This window comes from Adiantum capillus-veneris, chromosome 4 (assembly GCF_014529385.1).
Source record: "Adiantum capillus-veneris isolate H3 chromosome 4, ASM1452938v2, whole genome shotgun sequence".
Lineage (NCBI taxonomy): Eukaryota > Viridiplantae > Streptophyta > Polypodiopsida > Polypodiales > Pteridaceae > Adiantum > Adiantum capillus-veneris.
Genome location: NC_140934.1, coordinates 134,822,165 through 134,832,529, shown reverse-complemented (window position 1 = coordinate 134,832,529; position 10,365 = coordinate 134,822,165). Strand labels below are relative to the sequence as shown.

At 39.6% G+C, this 10,365-nt stretch overlaps 1 pseudogene; it reads left to right on the top strand.

Annotated features, from left to right (window-relative positions):
- The first annotated feature begins 7,514 nt into the window (after positions 1-7,514).
- LOC147460015 (uncharacterized) lies at positions 7,515-9,791 on the top strand (annotated as a pseudogene).
- The last annotated feature ends 574 nt before the right edge of the window (positions 9,792-10,365 follow it).

The window sequence follows — 10,365 nt, the reverse complement described above, 5'->3', positions numbered from 1 at the left end:
CATGGTCTCGTACTCTCCCATGTAGGACGGTAGTGTTCTTAGTGAATGGGGTTGACTATCCATAGATTGTACAGATCGTTTGTCGCCCCAATATGATCGCACGTCTAGATTCATTTGAGATCCAGTCTCAAATTCCTCTATTGGTGGTAGAAACACTCCTCATTCATCACCAGTCTTGTCTACTCGTCTTCTCAGGTCATCGGCTTCATTGGCCTCTCTAACTTGTTTCCACAATTCGTCAAGACCATCTATCTCTTTACAATCCTCAGGTATAGCTTGGTGAAATCCCTCGGAAGAGTTATCCGTGGTATTCATTACTATCCTTGGTTCTAATGCTGGGTCTTTGAGGTTTGGTCTGTGCTCATGACTAGAATCTGGCTCTTTTAGTTCCTGGTTTGGTGGGATTACTTGTGTAGGCATGACACGGATCACATCCTCAGGTTTTGCAATTGGTGGTTCTAGTAAAGCTTGGGCTGCTTGAATCATTTTCTGGCACATTTCAAACCTTTGCTTTTCTAGTTCCGCATAGGGATATGTCATCCACCTGTGTTCTTGGGTTTGGTTGTTTTTGAGCCTCACATCATGGGCTTTCAAGAGGGCATTTAATGTCTCATTAACCTTCTCTGCCAACACAGATCCTCTTGAACTAGCACTTCTCGGTTTCTCATCTGTGGATGGTTCTTCTAGAGGTTTAACCATCTGTGTAAGAGAAGGTGCCTCCTTTTCCTCATGTTGTTTTATCTTCTCCTCAGCTTCGGTAAGCTTCTCAGCTAGGGATTTTTGCTCTCGTTCCCTGCGTGCTTTTATCCTAGTCTTTCTAGCTTTCCAATTATTTCGTTTGCTCTTGTTTTTCTGACTAGGTGCGTCTGTCTTTGGTCCATCATCTGTCTTTGGACTCGTGTCCTTTTCGTGTTCTTTGTCTCTAGATTCTCATCAGATTTCTTTTGAGCTTGTGCTCTCATAACTACTTGAACTGGTACAACATTTTCATTTTCTGGGCTACTAGGGAGCTGAACAATCCCTAATACATTTGTCGTGATTTTCCTGATTTGGTTTGGTTTTTTCGGGCAATCGAGGATCAAGTGAGTGATTCCACACTCAAGACAATAGGCATTTACTTTAGTGATCTCCGTATGAGGACATTGTTTGACCAAGTGGTTGTCACGACTTTTGTGACAATCTGTCTCTGGTTTAGGAGATTCTTTTAGCATTTCCTCTTGGCTATAAGCAAGCTTTGACCTAGATAAGCCGCTATTTGCAATGATCACAATGTCCTTTCGTCCATTTCATACCTTATTTCTCTCGATTGAAACCCAGGAGGTGGAGGTTGTACCGGCCTCACCACTCCATGTGTTTCTCTCACATTTGGTTGCTTCGAAGGGTAGTACTCACTTTGGTTGCTATACCACATTGTAGCTGGTACTGGCGTTGGTTTATTGTATGCTTCCATCATTGGCATGTATCTCATGTCTACCTGCATTCTAGCACCGGGCAGCGGAGGTTGTTGTCCTAAGACAAGCTGTGGCCTTAAAACTCCTACTGGTCTTGGCGTATTCCCCGTAATGTATCTAGGTGGAGTAGGTGCTTCTGGAATAGGTTGTACATACCTCTCCCTAGAATTTTCCATGCTATAATAGCACTCTTCCTCCGTATGGTTCGTCCATTTTCTCTCAATTTCACACCACTTCGGCTCTCCCAAATCAGACCTTACAAGAGGAATCAACCTCTTGACCAAGTCATCTTCGATAAGATTTTCTTGATCAATAGGTGCCGTTGGCTTGGCAATGGACTCAGTATCTGTGAAACACTGTGCTGAGAGGATGTGTCATCTCCTTGACTCTTTAAGTCCTTTTCTTTGTATGCCTCACAGTTATCCACTAGATAAAGAGCTTCTTTGATCAACTCGTTTAGCGTCATCCTCCTTATCATATGCAGATCCTTCTGAAGGCCCGCACGTCTCATTCCCTGGATAAAGATCAGCATCAGTCGTGCTTGCGTAGGTAATTCCGCTCTCGGACAGAGCTTAACATATCTCTTGAGCCGTAATGATGCTTTGCGTACTGATTCATTCTCTTTCTGTTTGAATCTATGGATTTGCGAGACCGTGTTGTGAGCAATGCCTTTTGGCGAGAATTCTTCAATAAAGTCCTCAAACAGCTCATCTAGGGTCTCAAAATCCCATTTTTACACTGAGTCGAACCATGTAGCTGCAGTCAATCCAAATCCCGCAAACTGTGTCGCAAAATCTGAAACTTCCTCTGCTCTAATCACTCTTCTAAAAGCCGTTACGTGATCTCTCGGATCTTTATATCCGGAGTATTTTCTATTTACCCATTTCTGGACTTGGGATGGTCTAACTCGTCGATTGTCTACAAGTCTAACGGGAGACTCTCCCAATCCTTCTCTCGTTATCGCTCTTGAAGGGAATCCTGGTGGCTCTCTTCTTGGAATTCCTATAGGAATTCTCGTGTTTGGTGGAAACATTTGTGGTCCTTCATTGACCAAATATCCACCTCTTTCTAGTACAGTCTGTGGATTTGTGCTTTCTACAACTCTGTATTCTCGTCCATACTTGTCGACAACTATAGATCTCCATTGACAGTCGACTCCGTATGTGTAGACATATAAGAGCTTGTAATCCGTTATCTCTTCTAGGTATGGATCTCAGCACCTATAAAGATTGACCTCATTGTCGTCAATGTATCTATATAGTCCTTCACTCTCATGACCAATCATCCAAACTCTCTCAACAAGATGGATCTTTATCAATTGCAAGTTTGGAAGATCCATTGTGGGAGGATATTCCTCTATCGTCGGGATCTCCAAGCTTGTGTAAGCTGCGTTTGAATCTAGGGTAGACATGATTTCTGGGCTTAAGAGCTTTTTCTTGGTTCAAGTAGACTTAGTCCACTGTGTTCAAGTACTTTGGTTAGGGAAAAGTCGAAACTATGTCCAAAACCGCAATCGTTTCATCACAATTCTTGCAAATTGTCGCTTTCAGACACCCCTAACTTGCGGATGTATTTTGAGGCCTCAAACGACATTTTTTTCAAAGTTGAACTAAATGGTTACCATTGGCACAAGTTTTGCTCTAAGTTCTGTAGAGCCGCTCTCATGCTACGTTTTGATATAAAAACCTTTCCGATCCGATACCGTTTGTGAAAGTTATGGCCAAAACAGTGAAATGCAGTTTAGAATGGTCAAAATGAGTCCAAATTCAATTTTAAAAGAAGATTTGGGATCTTTGTGACACTGTGAACACTTCTTTATGGTCAAAATTACAGTTGGACCCTAAAACTGGCCTAGTGACATCCTACGCATAGGATGTCTATATGCTCAGAATTTAACAAAATTTGGTCTAGAGACTCCCCTTGAGTCCAGCAACACAATGGTATGCTCAGAATTTCATTTGGACCTAAAAATGGCCTTGAGAAATCCTACACGTAGGATGTCTTTTTGCTCAGAATGACTTGAAATTTTCACCCCAGCTTCTCCTTGATGTGTTGATCACAGTGGTGTGCTCATAGGTTGGTTTGGAGTCCTAAATCAAGCTGGAGACATACTACGTGTAGGATGTCTACCTGCTCAGATTTTGTCCAAACTTGATCCCAAGATTCTCCTAGGGCTCAGCAACCCAATGGTATGCTTAGATTTGAATTTTGATGCCAATCGGTCAAGATTTGGGCTGCATAAGCTTCTAGTGCACTCCAAGAGTAGGATGTCTGACAATTCTTGTCTTTGCTTGGAAAATAGGCCAAACAAGGTCCAAATTCACTTTTGAAAAAAGTTCTGGAATCCTTGAGACACTTAGAACCTCCCTATATGGCCAAAGTAGAATTTTGACCACTTTATGACCCTGGAGACATCCTACGCGTAGGATGTCTTTTTGCTATGTTTCAGCTCAAACTTGCACTGTAGCTTCCCCTTGATGTGCTAAGCTCACAGCTATTTTTACTTTTTGATTCTGACACCTATAGGTTGGTCAAATGATCAAGAATCTGTTCCAAAAGCCTGATGTCTATTCTGATGAATTCCTAAGTCAAATCAACTCCAAATTGGACCAAATTTGCCTAGGAGGCTTTATCTAAGGCCATATGACAACATGGTATGGTCACAATAGAATTTTGGTTTCAGAATTATGCAATAGACATACTACGTGTAGGATGTCTTTTTGCCCAGAATGAACCCAAACTTAGACCAAAGATTCCCCTAGTCTTCAGCAACCCACTGGTATGCTTAGATTTGAGTTTGGATGTCAAAAGACCCCAAAACTATCTATTCTTGCCTTTTTCAGTCAAAATGCTAAAGTTTGTTCAATCTTCCTTTCGCTGACCCAAATGAGATGAAATTTATCACATGCACTCAAAACATCATGTATAACATGCACATGAAGTCACCCTATGGTTTGGTCTCAAAAATTATGCCTTGGGCACAATTTGGGTAGGATGTCTGGCAATTTTCGTCTTTTGGTCTTATCCTGTCAAGATATGGTCAAGTTCCCCTTTCCAGGTGAAAATAGGGTAAAACCTACCTTCTGAACACACTGGTCAACTCAGAATTTCAAAATTTTCACCCTGTAGACATCCTACGCGTAGGATGTCTTTTTTCTTAGAATGGACTTCTGTTTCTACCCAAGGTGCTTCTTGATGCATATAACAAGAATATGTGATCACAACAAATTTTGGATGTCAAAATTGCTCAGAATCACCACTTTTGGGAAAATATTTCTTTGAAAGAGTAACATCCCCTTAACTCTCAGTCTATATGTCCAAATGACATGAGCTTTGGTGTGTGTGTCCAACACAACATGCAGAATATGGGTATGATGTCAAAACTTGATTTTTGCTTCCAGAATCACTCTCTAGACATCCTACGCGTAGGATGTCTACTGATGAAATTTTTGGCAGAATTCATCCACAAGCATCTCCAAGTCTTGAGCACTACTTTTCAAGCATTCCTACCAAGTTTTATGCAAAATTGTGCTCAGAATCTTAAGTTTCTTGTTTTTGCGTTTTTGACACTCCGTCTTTGGTCTTTTGGGTGTCAAGAGTTGGTCAAAACTCTAGTTTCAATGTATACTTAGGGTAAACCCCCCCTTCTGAACACACTGGTGCAGTCAGAATTTTCAAATTTGGTCTCTAGAACCCCCTTGAGACATCCTACGCGTAGGATGTCTATGTTTACAGAATTGCAGGTTTTCTTCACAGAACCCTTGCAAATGCTCTTTTATATGCACAACATCAGTCAGTCATACAAAAATATCCACAAAAGCTTGTTTAATGCATTTTTACCCTCAAAAGCACACTTTTCCGTGATTTCAAATGCAATCAAGCACTTTAGCAAATAATTCAGTGTTGAATAGCTCTAGATCAGAATCGGATCACTTACCTAAAGCTACTCCTACAAATCATATGGGGTTTTGCATCTATGAGTATAAAAACGCTTCACTGCCACACACGGACTAGTAAATGCTTTTATCACCTCACAAATCACTCGACCGCCAACAACTACTCAATCCACAGATCCTAACTAAACCTATCTAGTCCCAGACCCTCGGCAAGACACACGCTTCCTGGCTATCCACTTGATCACAGAATATCCTCTTTCGGATCCACTTAAGGAAAACGCTTTCTTTAGCCGAAACTAAATCAAGCAACCATCACACGAGTGTTAGTAGGAAACCTAATTAGGTCCTTGTGTCCTCGGCAGTGGCGCCAATGTTGCGGGAGCGACTCACACACCCATGAAGTGCATGCAAACACTACCTAGATTAACATAATGTCAATCAAGGACACAGATGACATGATAGGCACACGGAGGAAATCTCTTTAGCTTGTCAGACCATCCTGCACATACAACACTCTGGAAGGACGACTATACCACAATCAAGAACCTCACTGCTCTCAACTACACCACCTAGCCACATACACACATACGAAAGGTAACTCACCTAATCATGCTAGATTCGTACGAATCTTAAGGAACACCATCCCCTCACTAGGATACACCTGTCCCTAAGCTTCTACACTCAAAACCCTCACTCTAAACCCGTCTGCGGAAAATGCGTAGGATGACAGAGAAAAATTTTGAAAGTGCCCGAAACTGAAATTTATGAGTACCTATGCGTAGCTTATGTCACCACGATTCTATAGACTACTAGCATGCAAAAAACAGACATCGTTTGATACACTTACGGCCACAAATAGCTCATAGATGCGTCGGCGTGTGCGCTTTGTCTCGCGTGGAATGCTTGGCGTTGTCGCGTAGCTCTCCTCGAGCCTACAGCAATGGTGCAGTCGGATCTCTAATGTGTTGAGCGAGCCAGGCGTTAATCATGGCACACGAATAGTTTCTTTTGAAGTGCTAGCCTCCATTCCTTGGTTAAAAGACCTTCCTAAGTGTTTGAAGTCTCCAACTTCACTAGCTAACAAGAGATCCCATTCTTGCCAAATGTATCTTTGAAGATTACTGATATGTGAAAGCTCTTAGTCTTATTGAAGAAGATGTAAAGCACTTTTTCATTGGTCAGGCTATGCTTCAATGGGTTCTTTCTGTGATAGAAGAACTTAATCCTTGATTCATTCCTCTTGTACAAATCTCTTGTGTCATCATCTACTATGAGGACACTTCTAGTCGCTATGGTATTGACCAACCAAATTTGAGATTGGACTGGCATGGATGGTGCGCTCTTGTCCATGTTTTCCCATTTGTTTGGCATTATACATCCCAGCACATTCACTAGGTTAGAGTTCTCAATCAATCTATATATACCCGGGGAATTCAACTAGTAATAATGATGAGACGTCACGTGCGTGCACCAAAAATGAAAAACTACGCCCTATATACGGAGAAAATACTCCTATAAATGGACCATACCTTATAAAAAATACCTCTCCTCCCCCCCTCCCTTACACTCATGTGATACCCATATGGAACTTAGTGAATCCCCTAGGGATGTATAGCCCCATCTGCACCCTTGTAGTAATTGTCTTGGTAGCACACTATTTCTGAGAAACAAGGAAGCAACCAAAGAAGCAAGAGGATAATAGAAGCGAATGTGGAAGACGGGAACTACAAATAAAGATTTTTTACATTTCCACTACAAGGGATTGGACCTTTATCAGGGGTAGCATTTTGATTAAAAAAATGCATCACCGATAAATCCCCCAGTAAAAGGGCCGGTATTTACCCCAGTAATACTACCATTATTTTCCCTGAGAAAAGGCCCGAAGATCAGTATTTATTTTTAAAAAGTAAAACATCATGCAAATTAATTATTAAAATAGTTTTCATCTTGTAGAAGATCTTGGTGAGAAAAAATATCAATGAATATATCAAGTTCGCCCATATTCGCATGCATGAATATTTGATTGACATGATCATATTCATCTTGGTCTGTCTCGAGCTTGTTGTCTTCATCTACATCTTCATCTTCATCTAGTAGACATTCATCGTCCTCAACTACTCCATTAGAAATATCTTTGGCTGGCATAGTATATGCATCCTCCATATTGATGTTTGAAGGCCGAAGACGATCTGGGAGTATAACGATACTTGCTAATGTACTGGCCGTAGGATTATCTAGTGGTTTAGTTGGTATAATATTTGCTTCTTGTTGCTCTCCAATAAGCTCATGCTTCTCATATATTTGCTTGCTACGTGGAGCTACTTGAATGACATACCACCATGTTGGATTTGTAGGAACTGGTTGAAAAATGACCTTGATTAGCACACTCACACATGCATATATATATATATATATATATATATATATATATATATATATATATATATATAAAATATAGAGGGAGCTAAAAAAGAGATAGGGTTCATGTTCGAGTGAAGAACATCTGCTTTTGGCAGCTTCCCAAGTTGGTCACCTTCTAAACTTGAGGTCTAGGATTGTCTTACAGTCTACAGAGCTCGAGAGAAACAAAGAAAGATTATATTAACGTCTTCTAAAGACCAAAATGGCCTATGAGACAAAACATGTGTACGATCATTATGTCTTGTGGACATCATGTAAGAACTGAAACAAAAGTATACAAAACCAAAAGGCAAAAAATCATGGGAAATGTACGAGGGTGATTTGGTGGTACAAGGATTTCTTCACAGATTTCTTCCATGAGTGTCCTCGTATTTTGCACCCTCTGGCCACATTGTACACACACGAACACACACACACACACACACACACACATATATATATATATATATGCATATGTATATGAATATCTATGTACATGTATATGAATATCTATGTAAATGTATATGTATGTACATGTATACACACACACACACACACACACACACACACACATATATATATATACATGTACATACATATACATTTACATAGATATTCATATACATATGCATATATATATATATATATATATATATATATATATATATATATATATATATATATATATATGTATATGTATATATACATATATATATATGTATGTATATATATATACACACACACATATATATACATGTACATACATATACATTTACATAGATATTTATATACATATGCATATATATATATACACACACACACACATATATATATAGATAAATAGATATACATATATATATACACATATACATACATACATATATATATATATATATATATATGTATATATGTATATGTGTATATATATATATGTATATCTATTTATCTATATATATATATATATATATATATGTGTGTGTGTGTGTGTGTGTGTGTGTATATATATGCATACATAGATATATATATATTTATGTGTGTGTGTGTGTGTCTTGCCAACAACAGTGCCTTGGCCTACAAAACCGATAGGAGTCTCATCAAAAAATCAAGCCACAATACCAAAATGCCGAATACAACAGGTCTACAAGATTTATTTGTACTTTTACGAGTATGAGGATGAGAAGGGGAATTTCTACCAGGTTGTTAAAAAGGCATGCCAAGATGGCGATCCACCAAGCATAGTGCTGATGTTACCTCGATTTAGTCATGTGAATGGGAAACTAACTCTTTTGGATGACTACAACAATGAATATGAGATGATACAACTTCCTAAGAGTATTGAGCAGTCTGGGAAGGGGGAAGATCCTTCTTCTATGTCTCCTCATAGAGCATCACTAGGTGTTCCACTAGGTTTTGTCCAGGCAAAGACTAGAGTCATCCACGATGCCCGCGCACCAATGCCACCTATCACAAAGTTCATAGTAGAAAGAATGGATCAGAAAATCAAACTCTCATATATAAAGATAGCTCTTGTGTCTGAGAAGATGATTGTGTTTGTGTTTGCGAATGTTGATCCTAAAAGGAACCAGAGTTTATTGTCATATGAAGTTTGGGAAGCATTGGGTAAGCCGTCTCTAACTCCTCTAAAGCCTGAAGACAAAGAATGCCTAGGGTCTCTAATCTTGAAAGTTAGAATACAGCTACAATCCATGTATTGTACTTTTCATGTTACTAACCCTGGTCAGATAGTCGTAGATGCCACTTTGGGAAGGTATTGTATGTGTCGCACAGATTACCAAGAGAACAAAAAGGACAACGCATACATGACAAAGGTAAATTCTATAACCCTTATAGGAAAAAGAAGTACAAAGCATCCCAAATCAATTCAAGAATTCCGATCTCTTCAAGATGCTTCTTAAACGGCCATGGCACCTCCCACATTGGAAGCACAACCATCAACAAAGAAGGTCACATTCAAGGAGCCTGTGAGGACAGTGAAGATAATCACTAAAAAATACCCTTTCCAAGCATGTTGGTGTTGAAGTGAAAAAGGCTTTTAAGCCATTGCAAGGCCAAGGAAGGGGGTGTGTCTCAATCTTCCATGCACACTCCAACTTACCATGAAAAAGGCAAAGCTAAAGTGCAATCAACCTTTGTACATCAAGTTCCACATCAACTCATTAAGGAGCCATTAGCAAGGGGATTTCTAATCATCGAGCAAAAAAAACCGAGCGAAGATAAATTCAAGCAAATTGATACAAGATCAACAATGATGAAAGGAAAAAATTATGCCATGCACATTACTTTGACTACCACAAATTTGACACTTAATTGACAAAAAATGAGATTTTAGAACCATTATGAAAATTTAAAACTCGAGACACAAGCAATCTCTTCATACTCAAAAGAACCTTGTAAGCCTACAATACTATCTGAGAACCTCCTAAAGCTTGAAACAACTCCGCCTTTGTAAGAAAGCAAAAACAAGTGCCTAAAGCATTAAGCAAGGACAAGCTCTCTCTCTCTCTCTCTCTCTCTCTCTCTCTCTCTCTCTCTCTCTCTCTCTCTCACACACACACACACACACACACACACACACACACACACAGAGCTTTGCACTG